Genomic DNA, 13,734 nt, shown 5'->3' with positions numbered 1-13,734 from the left:
TTTGAATTAATAAACATTGTAAGACTCCAACCATCTTCCTCCTGTGTCTGCATCTGGGTCTCACCTTGTGTCATGATATTCATGGTGTGTCTACATGGTGTGTCTGCATGCTTGTGTAAGTGTAAGTGTGCTCATGTTGATAGAGAGACTGTTGTCCTGGCACCACACTGCCAGGTCTCTGATCTCCTCCAGCATGTCTCATCGTTGACTACCACTGTTGTGTCATCTGCAAACTTGAACTACGATTGAACTACGCACACACCCCTGCCGTGTTGAGGATCAGCATGACAAATGTGTTGATGCCTACCCTTACCACCCTTATCACCAGGAAGTCCTGGATCCAGTTGCAGAGGGAGGTGTTTAGTCCCAGGGTCCCTAGCTTAGTGATGAGCTTTGTGGGCACTATGGTGTTGAACGCTGAGCTGTAGTCAATTAACAGCATTCTCAAACAGGTGTGTGTTCTTTGGTTTCAGGTGGGAAAGAGCAGTGTGGAGTGTGATTGAGATTGTGTCATCTGTTGGGGCGGTATGCGAGTTGGAGTGGGTCTAGGGTTTCCGGGATGATGGTGTTGATGTGAGTCATGACCAGCTTTTCAAAGCACTTCATGGCTACCGATGTGAGTGCTACGGGGCGGTAGTCATTTATGCAGATTGCCTTCGCTTTCTTGGGCACAGGGACTATGGTGGTCTGCTTGAAACCTGTAATTATTACACACTCAGTCAGTAAGAGGTTGAAAATGTCAGTGAAGACACTTGCCAGTTGGCCCGCACATTAGGTTAAACCGTTAAACCTTTAAAGTCCCCGGCCACTAGGAGCGCCGCTTCTGGATGAGCATCTTCTTGTTTGCTTATGGCCTTATACAGCTCGTTGAGTGTGGTCTTAGTGCCAGCATCGGTTTGTGGTGGTAAATAGCATTAATATTAGGCATCACACACCAGCTGTTATTGACAAATAGACACACACCCCCACCCCTCGTCATAGCTCTTCTGTCCGGCCTATGCTTGGGGAACCCAGCCAACTGTATATTATCTGTGTTGTCAATCAACCACAACTCGGGGAAACATAAGATATTACAGTTTTTAATGTCCCGTTGGTAGGATAGTCTCCAACGGAGCTCATCCAGTTTATTCTCCAGTGATTGCACTTTGGCTAATACAACGGATGGTAGAGGCGGGTTACACACTCGTCGATTAATTCTTACAACGTACCCTAATCTCCGCCCTCTGTATTTCCTTGTTTCTTCATGCGAATGACAGGGATTTGGGCCTTGCCTGGGAGCAACATAATATAATTTGCATCCGACTCATTAAAGAAAAAATCTTTGCCCAGTTTGAGGTGTGTAATCGCTGTTCTGATATCCAGAAGCTCTTTTCTGTCATAACAGACAGTAGTTATGTACAAAATAAGATACAAACAATGCGAAAAACACACAAAATAGCACAATTGATTAGTAGCCCTTACAATGGCAGCCAATCCCTCCAGCGCCATTCTTTAGTGCTGAGGGACTGGGCCAGGATCATAAGGATTCTGTCCATAATGTAATACTTAACCCGGGCCCCACCTGACCACCCTAAACACCACGGCTCACACAGAACTAATATTTACTTGGAGCCTGGTGGGACTGAGTGCCCCTAAGAATAGCCCCATCCCCCTCCCTCTTCCTCCCCCTTCCTCCGTCATCCCCCTCCTTCCTCGTTCACCTGCTCAGTACCTGGCTCTGAAAGAGCCACACACACACACACACACACACACACACACACACACACACACACACACACACACACACACACACACACACACACACACACACACACACACACACACACACACACACACACACACACACACACACACACACACACACACACACACACACACACACACACACACACACAGGGCACAGGGTCCCTACGGGAGGCCACTCGAGCCACACTGGGACCCAAACTGGTAAATGACATTCCAGCCCGGCCCACATGTATGGGTGACTCAACAAGCACTTAGCGCTGGCTCCAGGGGGGTTAATGTCACCTCCTGGAACATGCAATATTAACTGTCACTGTGTGGCATAAAGAACATTTGCTTTCTTGGCAGACCAACCTGAGCCACTGACAGATCCAAACTATACTGAACAAAATATATACGCAACATACAGCAATTTCAAATATTTTACTGAGTTACAGTTCATTTAAGGAAATAAGTCAATATAAATAAATAAATTAGGCTCTAATCTAATATTTCACATGCTGGGAATACAGACATGCACATGTTGGTCTCGGATACTTTAATAAAAAGGTTAGGGGCGTGGATCAGAAAACCAGTCAGTATCTGGTGTGACCACCAGTTGCCTCGTGCAGCGTGACACATCTGCTTCACATAGATTTGATCAGGCTTTTGATTGTGGAATGTTGTCCCACTCCTCTTCAATGGCTGTGCGAAGTTGCTGGATATTGGTGGGAACTGGAATTTACTGTTTTACACGTTAATCCAGGGCATCCCAAACATGCTCAATGGGTGACATGTCTGGTGAGTCTGCAGGCCATGGAGGAACCGGGAAATGTTCAGCTTCCAGGAATTGTGTACAGATCCTTGAGACATGGGGTATTATCATGCTGAAACATGAGGTGACATGCGGATGAATGGCACGAAAATGGGCCTTAGGATCTCGTCACGGTATATTTGTGCATTCAAACTGTCATCGATAAAATGTCATTGTGTTCGTTGTCCGTAGCTCATGCCTGCCCATACCATAACACCACCGCAACCACGGGGCACTCTGCTTGCACACACAGTGTGGTCTGCAGGAAACATGGGGCCAACACTTTACATTTTGCGTTTATATTTTTGTTCAGTGTATATCTGAAAGATTTGACTTTTAACCCTGGAATACACATGAGAAGACACAGGCTGAGCGATGGAGTTGACGCAACAGCTTATGGGTCAAACAACAACGAGTACATATTGATACACAAGGAAGAGGGAACATCTGGATCCATGTTACATGTTCTGCGGTTTGCTTCCTTCCCAACTCCCTCTAGTCTGACACACTACCAACTCTGTTACACACAGGTGAAGAAGGAACAAGGTTTCTCGCTCTGTCTGTGAATTGTGACTGGTCTTTGTTCTTTCCGTTCTGGTTGGTGAGGTTTAGTGTTTATACCTAGCTAATACCTGCCCTGAGAGCACAGGTAATGCCATGATATCTAGAACAACAACACCACAGGATCTAATAGGATCCCAGTGGTTGGGAGGTGAATATATTTCTGGAGGGGATGATTAAATGAGAACATTGCAGAGGAGGTGATAGATGGGAGAAAAGAGAGGAGAGATAGAAATGTGCTGTGAGGGAGTGGGAGGGCTGAAACGGAGAGAAGTGAAAATTAGCAGGTGGGTACGAGAGAGCAAGAAAGAGAGGGAGGCAGGCTGAAAGTAATATATATATATCCTTCCTGGTTGGTGAGATTTGGTGTCAACTGGCATATCAGTTGACATATCAGGTAGGAGGAGGAGAAGAAGAGAGGAGAGAGGGAAAAAAAGAAAAAAAGGGGAGAATGGGAGAACAGAAGTGAAGAGAAGAGAAGATAAGACTTTAGTGATTACAGGAGAGTAGTTACTGGACTGTACCAGTTGACTCGTTCATTATCTACAGCAGTGTGGAGAGGGGATGTTTTGCAGATAGAAAGGGTATGAGTGTCTCCTATTACTGCACTCCTGCTTCCTAAAATACACACACCTCACACCCACCACTGGCCCCTGGACAGACCCACACAGTACCAGGATTGCCCTCAATTTCCCCTCACGTCCAGAGTACAAGAGCCAGGGTCACAGTAAACCGGTCTGTATGGGTGTGTACACGCAGCCTGGTATCGACTGATAAGCGCCAGTCTGGTACGCTTTTGCAAAAAGATATACAAGGCATGACACATAAGTCAATACATTGCATTCAATGCAACATTATATTGACACACATAAGAAAAAGTAAATATAGTTTAGCAAAACCTTACCAGACTGACGCTTATCAATGCTATCATGTTGGTACATGTGTGTCTACACTGCAGTGGGATCTAAAGGAGACTAAGGAGAGATGTAACTGCAGTCAGAGGTTCATTGACTGCTCGCTGCACAGTTTTCCTTGATGGCAGCAGCAGTGTGGTGGGGCCAGGAAGGAGTGTTGTGTGTGTGTGTGCGCGTGTGTGTGTGTGTGTGTGTGTGTGTGTGTGTGTGTGTGTGTGTGTGTGTGTGTGTGTGTGTGTGTGTGTGTGTGTGTGTGTGCGTGCGTGCGTGCGTGCGTGCGTGCGTGCGTGCGTGCGTGCGTGCGTGTGCGTGTGTGTGTGTGTGAGCCCGGTTGCAGGTGACTTCATCATCAGTCAGACAGAGAGAGAGAGAGACGGGTGGGTTCTGTCTTCAGTGTGACGGCCTCGTCAGCGGCCCATATTAAACACATTAAACAGTGGGCCGCGCTGCTCATTAATCAGAAGGGCTGGATGACAGCAGCTGCCGCTATCTATCGGCCTGCCACATCCACATCATCCACACACACAGTCTGACTGGGCTCCAAGTAATACAGCCGAGCCCAGATAACAGGGTGATAGATCGACTGCTATCCCTGTGATTGGTGATTGGGATCCGCCAATGTAATACCACATTGTCTGCCTTTATCAAAGCAGCCGATTGAGGAGCTCAACAAGACCAGGTTTTAATGAGGGTAATGACGGCACGCTGGATGTTCCAAGATCACAGAACCTGGTGTTTTCTTTTCTTTTTTACTTTGCTGCAGTAGACTATTGTAAAGGCTTCTAGGAGTAGTGGGTGGAGGAGTCAGGTGCAGAGAGCAGGGTAGTTCAAAACGTGGATCTGTATTCCGAGAACAGAGTAACGGTCACGCCACACAGAAGGGCGCATAAATACCCAGTCCAAAAAACGGAATCCACAATAATCCACAGACCATGAACAGAAAAACAAGCCCGCACAAAAGCCGGCGGGCCTACCGGGTTTAAATAGCCCACAACCCAAACAACAAACAGGTGAATCTAATCAGACAAAACTAACTGAAACAGAAAAGGGGATCAGTGGCAGCTAGTAGGCCGGCGACGACGACCGCCTCCCGAACAGGAAGAGGCCCCATCTTCAGCGGGATTCGTGACAACTATAAGGTGTGTCTGAGAAGCATTGTCTGTCTGATCAGTGACATAGATGTGTGTATATAGTGGGTTTTTACAGGTTTGAAACATAACAGACTAATGTATTGTAACAGATCCTTTAAAAATGTATTCAGAATATTGTTTAATGTATTATGTTGTATGTTTTCTCGGGGGTATATTTAGTACATTAGTATTTAGTATATTTAGTACAGGTACATTATTTATAATGAGGGATACCTGGAGAGAATCTCTTTGAAATGAAAATAGATGGCCCTCCTTTCATTAAAATATATCTCTGCCTGTGATTAGGGGATGGGAATATAAGAGCATCTGATAGGCTAAATTAACAAACTAGTCATGTATAGGTCACCGCATGATCCTCAAACCAAAGACTGGACTCGTGTTTTAAAAGTTCATGCCACGGCCGTCGAAAGAAGACGATCAGGGTGGTGAGCGTACATTTCTCTTTTTATTTCAAATTTCACCAACAAAACAAGAAACAAAAAAAACAATCGTGAAGCTTACAGGGCCAAGTGCCACTAACAAAGTTAACTTCCCACAAACAACAAAGGGAAAAAAGGCTACCTAAGTATGATTCCAAAGTAGAGACATAAAAAATGGAACACGTTTGAGGCTGAAAGCAGGAGATGTGCAAATTACACCAGTAATTGCGGTAGTTAGCGGCTCAATTTGATTAATGTGGCTTTATTAGGAGGTCCTTCTAGAAAGAAAACTGTGGGAGTAGAGCGGTGAGGAGTGAGATGGGCGGCTCTGGGCCGGTGTTGGCCGGCTCTGGGTAAGTTTGTCTAATTCCCAGCAGAGCCTGGATGGTGCTCTGTGGTTATGGTACAGTCTGATGTGATGGTGTGAAGCTCCACTAGGTGTCTCTCTTTAGACAGGCTGATCTCAGAGACCCAGGCTGGGAGAGGCCAGGGAGAGCTGGGTTTGGAGAGCAGCACGAGCACACATCTCCTAGTCTTCTTGGTTCACTGTTTTTCCCAGCCTCCCTGTGTATCCTTCCATGTTTGCTTGGTCTTCTTAACCACTGTACTTGGATCTAGTCTTTTACACTAGTCCTTTTTCTAAATCTCTATAGTGGTTTACAGTATTTATTTGTATGTCTATATGTATTGTATTGTGTCTCCCAGTGCTAGAATACAATAAAATAGAATGGAATAGCTTAAATTCTCCCAAGGGAACATTTTACAATACACATACGGCTGATCCAGATCCACCACTCATACAGGTCCTACACTCTAGGTTCAGAATGGTTCTATGTCTGCTCCCCTTTTCTGTCTGGGCTTTTATTATTTAGTGGCTATGTCTCTGAGACTTCTTTTGTTCAATCCCTGTTATTTTACCACCCATTCTCTTGGTTAAATCCCTGTTATTTTACCACCCATTCTCTTTGTTAAATCCCTGTTATTTTACCACCCATTCTCTTTGTTAAATCCCTGTTATTTTACCACCCATTCTCTTTGTTAAATCCCTGTTATTTTACCACCCATTCTCTTTGTTCAATCTCTGTTATTTTACCACCCATTCTCTTTGTTCAATCTCTGTTATTTTACCACCCATTCTCTTTGTTCAATCTCTGTTTTTGTACCACCCATTCTCTTTGTTCAATCTCTGTTATTTTACCACCCATTCTCTTTGTTCAATCTCTGTTATTTTACCACCCATTCTCTTTGTTCAATCTCTGTTATTTTACCACCCATTGTCTTTGTTCAATCTCTGTTAATTTACCACCAACTCTCTTTGTTTAATCTCTGTTATTTTACCACCTATTATATTTGTTCAATCTCTGTTATTTTACCACCTATTATCTTTGTTCAATCTCTGTTATTTTACCACCTATTATCTTTGTTTAATCTCTGTTATTTTACCACCTATTATCTTTGTTCAATCTCTGTTATTTTACCACCTATTATCTTTGTTCAATCTCTGTTATTTTACCACCCATTCTCTTTGTTTAATCCCTGTTATTTTGCCATTACCATTTTCTTTGTTTAATCCCTGTTATTTTTCCAGTACCATTCTCTTTGTTTAATCTCTGTTATTTTGCCATTACCATTTTCTTTGTTTAATCCCTGTTATTTTTCCATTACCATTGTCTTTGTTTAATCCCTGTTATTTTGCCATTACCATTTTCTTTGTTTAATCCCTGTTATTTTTCCATTACCATTCTCTTTGTTTAATCCCTGTTATTTTGCCATTACCATTGTCTTTGTTTATGTCATGTTTTGTCTTAGATTGTCTTGTCATTATGCTTTCCCTTCTGTTCGTTTCCCCCTGCTGGTTTTATTAGGTTCGTTCCCTTTTTCTATCCCTCTCTCTCCCCCTCCCTCTCTCTCCTCTCTCTATCGTTCCGTTCCTGCTCCCAGCTGTTCCTATTCCCCTAATCATCATTTAGTCTTCCCACACCTGTTCCTTATCTTTTCCCCTGATTAGAGTCCCTATTTCTTCCCTTGTTTTCCGTTCCTGTCCTGTCGGATCCTTGTCTATTGTTCACCGTGCTGTGTCTATGTATTGCCCTGTCGTGTCGTGTTTCCCTCAGATGCTGCGTGGTGAGCAGGTGTCTGAGTCTGCTACGTTCAAGTGCCTTCCCGAGGCAACCTGCAGTTCTTGATCAAGTCTCCAGTCTGTTCTCGTCATTACGAGTAGTATTATGCCTTTTGTTTGTAAAGTAACTTTACTGGATTAAAAACTCTGTTTTCGCCAAGTCGCTTTTGGGTCCTCATTCACCTGCATAACAGTTTAATCCCTGTTATTTTGCCATTACCATTTTCTTTGTTTAATCCCTGTTATTTTTCCAGTACCATTCTCTTTGTTTAATCTCTGTTATTTTGCCATTACCATTTTCTTTGTTTAATCCCTGTTATTTTTCCATTACCATTGTCTTTGTTTAATCCCTGTTATTTTGCCATTACCATTTTCTTTGTTTAATCCCTGTTATTTTTCCATTACCATTCTCTTTGTTTAATCTCTGTTATTTTGCCACTACCATTCTCTTTGTTTAATCCCTGTTATTTTGCCACTACCATTCTCTTTGTTTAATTTCTGTTATTTTGCCACTACCATTCTCTCTTTGTTTAATCCCTGTTATTTTGCCACTACCATTCTCTTTGTTTAATCTCTGTTATTTTGCCACTACCATTCTCTCTTTGTTTAATCCCTGTTATTTTGCCACTACCATTCTCTTTGTTTAATCTCTGTTATTTTGCCACTACCATTCTCTCTTTGTTTAATCTCTGTTATTTTGCCACTACCATTCTCTTTGTTTAATCCCTGTTATTTTGCCACTACCAGTCTCTTTGTTTAATCTCTGTTATTTTGCCACTACCATTCTCTTTGTTTAATCCCTGTTATTTTTCCAGTACCATTCTCTTTGTTTAATTTCTGTTATTTTGCCACTACCATTCTCTCTTTGTTTAATCCCTGTTATTTTGCCACTACCATTCTCTTTGTTTAATCCCTGTTATTTTGCCACTACCATTCTCTTTGTTTAATCCCTGTTATTTTGCCACTACCATTCTCTTTGTTTAATCTCTGTTATTTTGCCACTACCATTCTCTCTTTGTTTAATCCCTGTTATTTTGCCACTACCATTCTCTTTGTTTAATCCCTGTTATTTTGCCACTACCATTCTCTTTGTTTAATCCCTGTTATTTTGCCACTACCATTCTCTTTGTTTAATCCCTGTTATTTTGCCACTACCATTCTCTTTGTTTAATCCCTGTTATTTTGCCACTACCATTCTCTTTGTTTAATCCCTGTTATTTTGCCACTACCATTCTCTTTGTTTAATCCCTGTTATTTTGCCACTACCATTCTCTTTGTTTAATCCCTGTTATTTTGCCACTACCATTCTCTTTGTTTAATCCCTGTTATTTTGCCACTACCATTCTCTTTGTTTAATCCCTGTTATTTTGCCACTACCATTCTCTTTGTTTAATCCCTGTTATTTTTCCACTACCATTGAACCGTCCGGGTAGCAAAAACACCAAGACTTATCCCGTCTGTTTAGTTCTTCTGTGGCTTCTCTTTTTTAATCCCTGTTATTTTGCCACTACCATTCTCTTTGTTTAATCCCTGTTATTTTGCCACTACCATTCTCTTTGTTTAATCCCTGTTATTTTGCCACTACCATTCTCTTTGTTTAATCCCTGTTATTTTGCCACTACCATTCTCTTTGTTTAATCCCTGTTATTTTGCCACTACCATTCTCTTTGTTTAATCCCTGTTATTTTGCCACTACCATTCTCTTTGTTTAATCCCTGTTATTTTGCCACTACCATTCTCTTTGTTTAATCTCTGTTATTTTGCCACTACCATTCTCTTTGTTTAATCTCTGTTATTTTGCCACTACCATTCTCTTTGTTTAATCTCTGTTATTTTGCCACTACCATTCTCTCTTTGTTTAATCCCTGTTATTTTGCCACTACCATTCTCTTTGTTTAATCTCTGTTATTTTGCCACTACCATTCTCTCTTTGTTTAATCCCTGTTATTTTGCCACTACCATTCTCTTTGTTTAATCTCTGTTATTTTGCCACTACCATTCTCTCTTTGTTTAATCCCTGTTATTTTGCCACTACCATTCTCTTTGTTTAATCTCTGTTATTTTGCCACTACCATTCTCTTTGTTTAATCTCTGTTATTTTGCCACTACCATTCTCTTTGTTTAATCTCTGTTATTTTGCCACTACCATTCTCTTTGTTTAATCTCTGTTATTTTGCCACTACCATTCTCTCTTTGTTCAATCCCTGTTATTTTACCACCCATTGTCTTTGTTCAATCTCTGTTATTTTACCACCCATTCTCTTTGTTCAATCTCTGTTATTTTACCACCCATTGTCTTTGTTCAATCTCTGTTAATTTACCACCCATTGTCTTTGTTCAATCTCTGTTAATTTACCACCCACTCTCTTTGTTTAATCTCTGTTATTTTACCACCTATTATCTTTGTTCAATCTCTGTTATTTTACCACCTATTATCTTTGTTCAATCTCTGTTATTTTACCACCCATTCTCTTTGTTTAATCCCTGTTATTTTTCCATTACCATTGTCTTTGTTTAATCCCTGTTATTTTGCCATTACCATTTTCTTTGTTTAATCCCTGTTATTTTTCCACTACCATTCTCTTTGTTTAATCTCTGTTATTTTGCCACTACCATTCTCTCTTTGTTTAATCCCTGTTATTTTGCCACTACCATTATCTCTTTGTTTAATCCCTGTTATTTTGCCACTACCATTTTCTTTGTTTAATCTCTGTTATTTTGCCACTACCATTCTCTCTTTGTTTAATCTCTGTTATTTTGCCACTACCATTCTCTTTGTTTAATCCCTGTTATTTTGCCACTACCATTCTCTTTGTTTAATCTCTGTTATTTTGCCACTACCATTCTCTCTTTGTTCAATCCCTGTTATTTTACCACCCATTGTCTTTGTTCAATCTCTGTTAATTTACCACCCATTGTCTTTGTTCAATCTCTGTTAATTTACCACCCACTCTCTTTGTTTAATCTCTGTTATTTTACCACCTATTATCTTTGTTCAATCTCTGTTATTTTACCACCTATTATCTTTGTTCAATCTCTGTTATTTTACCACCCATTCTCTTTGTTTAATCCCTGTTATTTTTCCATTACCATTGTCTTTGTTTAATCCCTGTTATTTTGCCATTACCATTTTCTTTGTTTAATCCCTGTTATTTTTCCACTACCATTCTCTTTGTTTAATCTCTGTTATTTTGCCACTACCATTCTCTTTGTTTAATCTCTGTTATTTTGCCACTACCATTCTCTTTGTTTAATCCCTGTTATTTTGCCACTACCATTCTCTTTGTTTAATCTCTGTTATTTTGCCACTACCATTCTCTTTGTTTAATCTCTGTTATTTTGCCACTACCATTCTCTTTGTTTAATCTCTGTTATTTTGCCACTACCATTCTCTTTGTTTAATCTCTGTTATTTTGCCACTACCATTCTCTTTGTTTAATCTCTGTTATTTTGCCACTACCACTACCATTCTCTTTGTTTAATCCCTGTTATTTTGCCACTACCATTCTCTTTGTTTAATCTCTGTTATTTTGCCACTACCATTTTCTTTGTTTAATTGTTATTTTTACCATTCTCTTTGTTTAATCCCTGTTATTTTGCCACTACCATTCTCTTTGTTTAATCCCTGTTATTTTGCCACTACCATTCTCTTTGTTTAATCCCTGTTATTTTGCCACTACCATTCTCTTTGTTTTCTCTTTGTTTAATCCCTGTTATTTTGCCACTACCATTCTCTTTGTTTAATCCCTGTTATTTTGCCACTACCATTCTCTTTGTTTAATCCCTGTTATTTTGCCACTACCATTCTCTTTGTTTAATCCCTGTTATTTTGCCACTACCATTCTCTTTGTTTAATCCCTGTTATTTTGCCACTACCATTCTCTCTTTGTTTAATCCCTGTTATTTTGCCACTACCATTTTCTTTGTTTAATCTCTGTTATTTTGCCACTACCATTCTCTCTTTGTTTAATCCCTGTTATTTTGCCACTACCATTCTCTTTGTTTAATCTCTGTTATTTTGCCACTACTGTTATTTTGCCACTACCATTCTCTCTTTGTTTAATCCTGTTATTTTGCCACTACCATTCTCTTTGTTTAATCTCTGTTATTTTGCCACTACCATTCTCTTTGTTTAATCTCTGTTATTTTGCCACTACCATTCTCTCTTTGTTTAATCCCTGTTATTTTTACCATTTTGCCACTACCATTCTCTTTGTTTAATCTCTGTTATTTTGCCACTACCATTCTCTTTGTTTAATCTCTGTTATTTTGCCACTACCATTCTCTTTGTTTAATCTCTGTTATTTTGCCACTACCATTCTCTCTTTGTTCAATCCCTGTTATTTTACCACCCATTGTCTTTGTTCAATCTCTGTTATTTTACCACCCATTCTCTTTGTTCAATCTCTGTTATTTTACCACCCATTGTCTTTGTTCAATCTCTGTTAATTTACCACCCATTGTCTTTGTTCAATCTCTGTTAATTTACCACCCACTCTCTTTGTTTAATCTCTGTTATTTTACCACCTATTATCTTTGTTCAATCTCTGTTATTTTTATTATCTTTGTTCAACACCCATTCTCTTTGTTATTTTGCCAATCTCTGTTATTTTACCACTACCATTCTCTTTGTTTAATCCCTGTTATTTTTCCATTACCATTCTCTCTTTGTTTAATCTCTGTTATTTTGCCACTACCATTCTCTTTGTTTAATCCCTGTTATTTTGCCACTACCATTCTCTTTGTTTAATCTCTGTTATTTTGCCACTACCATTCTCTCTTTGTTCAATCCCTGTTATTTTACCACCCATTGTCTTTGTTCAATCTCTGTTAATTTACCACCCATTGTCTTTGTTCAATCTCTGTTAATTTACCACCCACTCTCTTTGTTTAATCTCTGTTATTTTACCACCTATTATCTTTGTTCAATCTCTGTTATTTTACCACCTATTATCTTTGTTCAATCTCTGTTATTTTACCACCCATTCTCTTTGTTTAATCCCTGTTATTTTTCCATTACCATTGTCTTTGTTTAATCCCTGTTATTTTGCCATTACCATTTTCTTTGTTTAATCCCTGTTATTTTTCCACTACCATTCTCTTTGTTTAATCTCTGTTATTTTGCCACTACCATTCTCTTTGTTTAATCTCTGTTATTTTGCCACTACCATTCTCTTTGTTTAATCCCTGTTATTTTGCCACTACCATTTTCTTTGTTTAATCTCTGTTATTTTGCCACTACCATTCTCTTTGTTTAATCTCTGTTATTTTGCCACTACCATTCTCTTTGTTTAATCTCTGTTATTTTGCCACTACCATTCTCTTTGTTTAATCTCTGTTATTTTGCCACTACCATTTTCTTTGTTTAATCTCTGTTATTTTGCCACTACCATTCTCTTTGTTTAATCCCTGTTATTTTGCCACTACCATTCTCTTTGTTTAATCTCTGTTATTTTGCCACTACCATTTTCTTTGTTTAATCCCTGTTATTTTGCCACTACCATTCTCTTTGTTTAATCCCTGTTATTTTGCCACTACCATTCTCTTTGTTTAATCCCTGTTATTTTGCCACTACTGTTATTTTGCCACTACCATTCTTTGTTTAATCTGTTATTTTTTGTTTAATCCCTGTTATTTTGCCACTACCATTCTCTTTGTTTAATCCCTGTTATTTTGCCACTACCATTCTCTTTGTTTAATCCCTGTTATTTTGCCACTACCATTCTCTTTGTTTAATCCCTGTTATTTTGCCACTACCATTTCTCTTTGTTTAATCCCTGTTATTTTGCCACTACCATTCTCTCTTTGTTATTTTAATCCCTGTTATTTTGCCACTACCATTTTCTTTGTTTAATCTCTGTTATTTTGCCACTACCATTCTCTCTTTGTTTAATCCCTGTTATTTTGCCACTACCATTCTCTTTGTTTAATCTCTGTTATTTTGCCACTACCATTCTCTCTTTGTTTAATTCCTGTTATTTTGCCACTACCATTCTCTTTGTTTAATCTCTGTTATTTTGCCACTACCATTCTC

The sequence above is a fragment of the Oncorhynchus gorbuscha genome, linkage group LG26 (assembly GCF_021184085.1).
Source record: "Oncorhynchus gorbuscha isolate QuinsamMale2020 ecotype Even-year linkage group LG26, OgorEven_v1.0, whole genome shotgun sequence".
NCBI classification, from domain to species: domain Eukaryota; kingdom Metazoa; phylum Chordata; class Actinopteri; order Salmoniformes; family Salmonidae; genus Oncorhynchus; species Oncorhynchus gorbuscha.
This window is presented reverse-complemented; position numbering follows the sequence as displayed.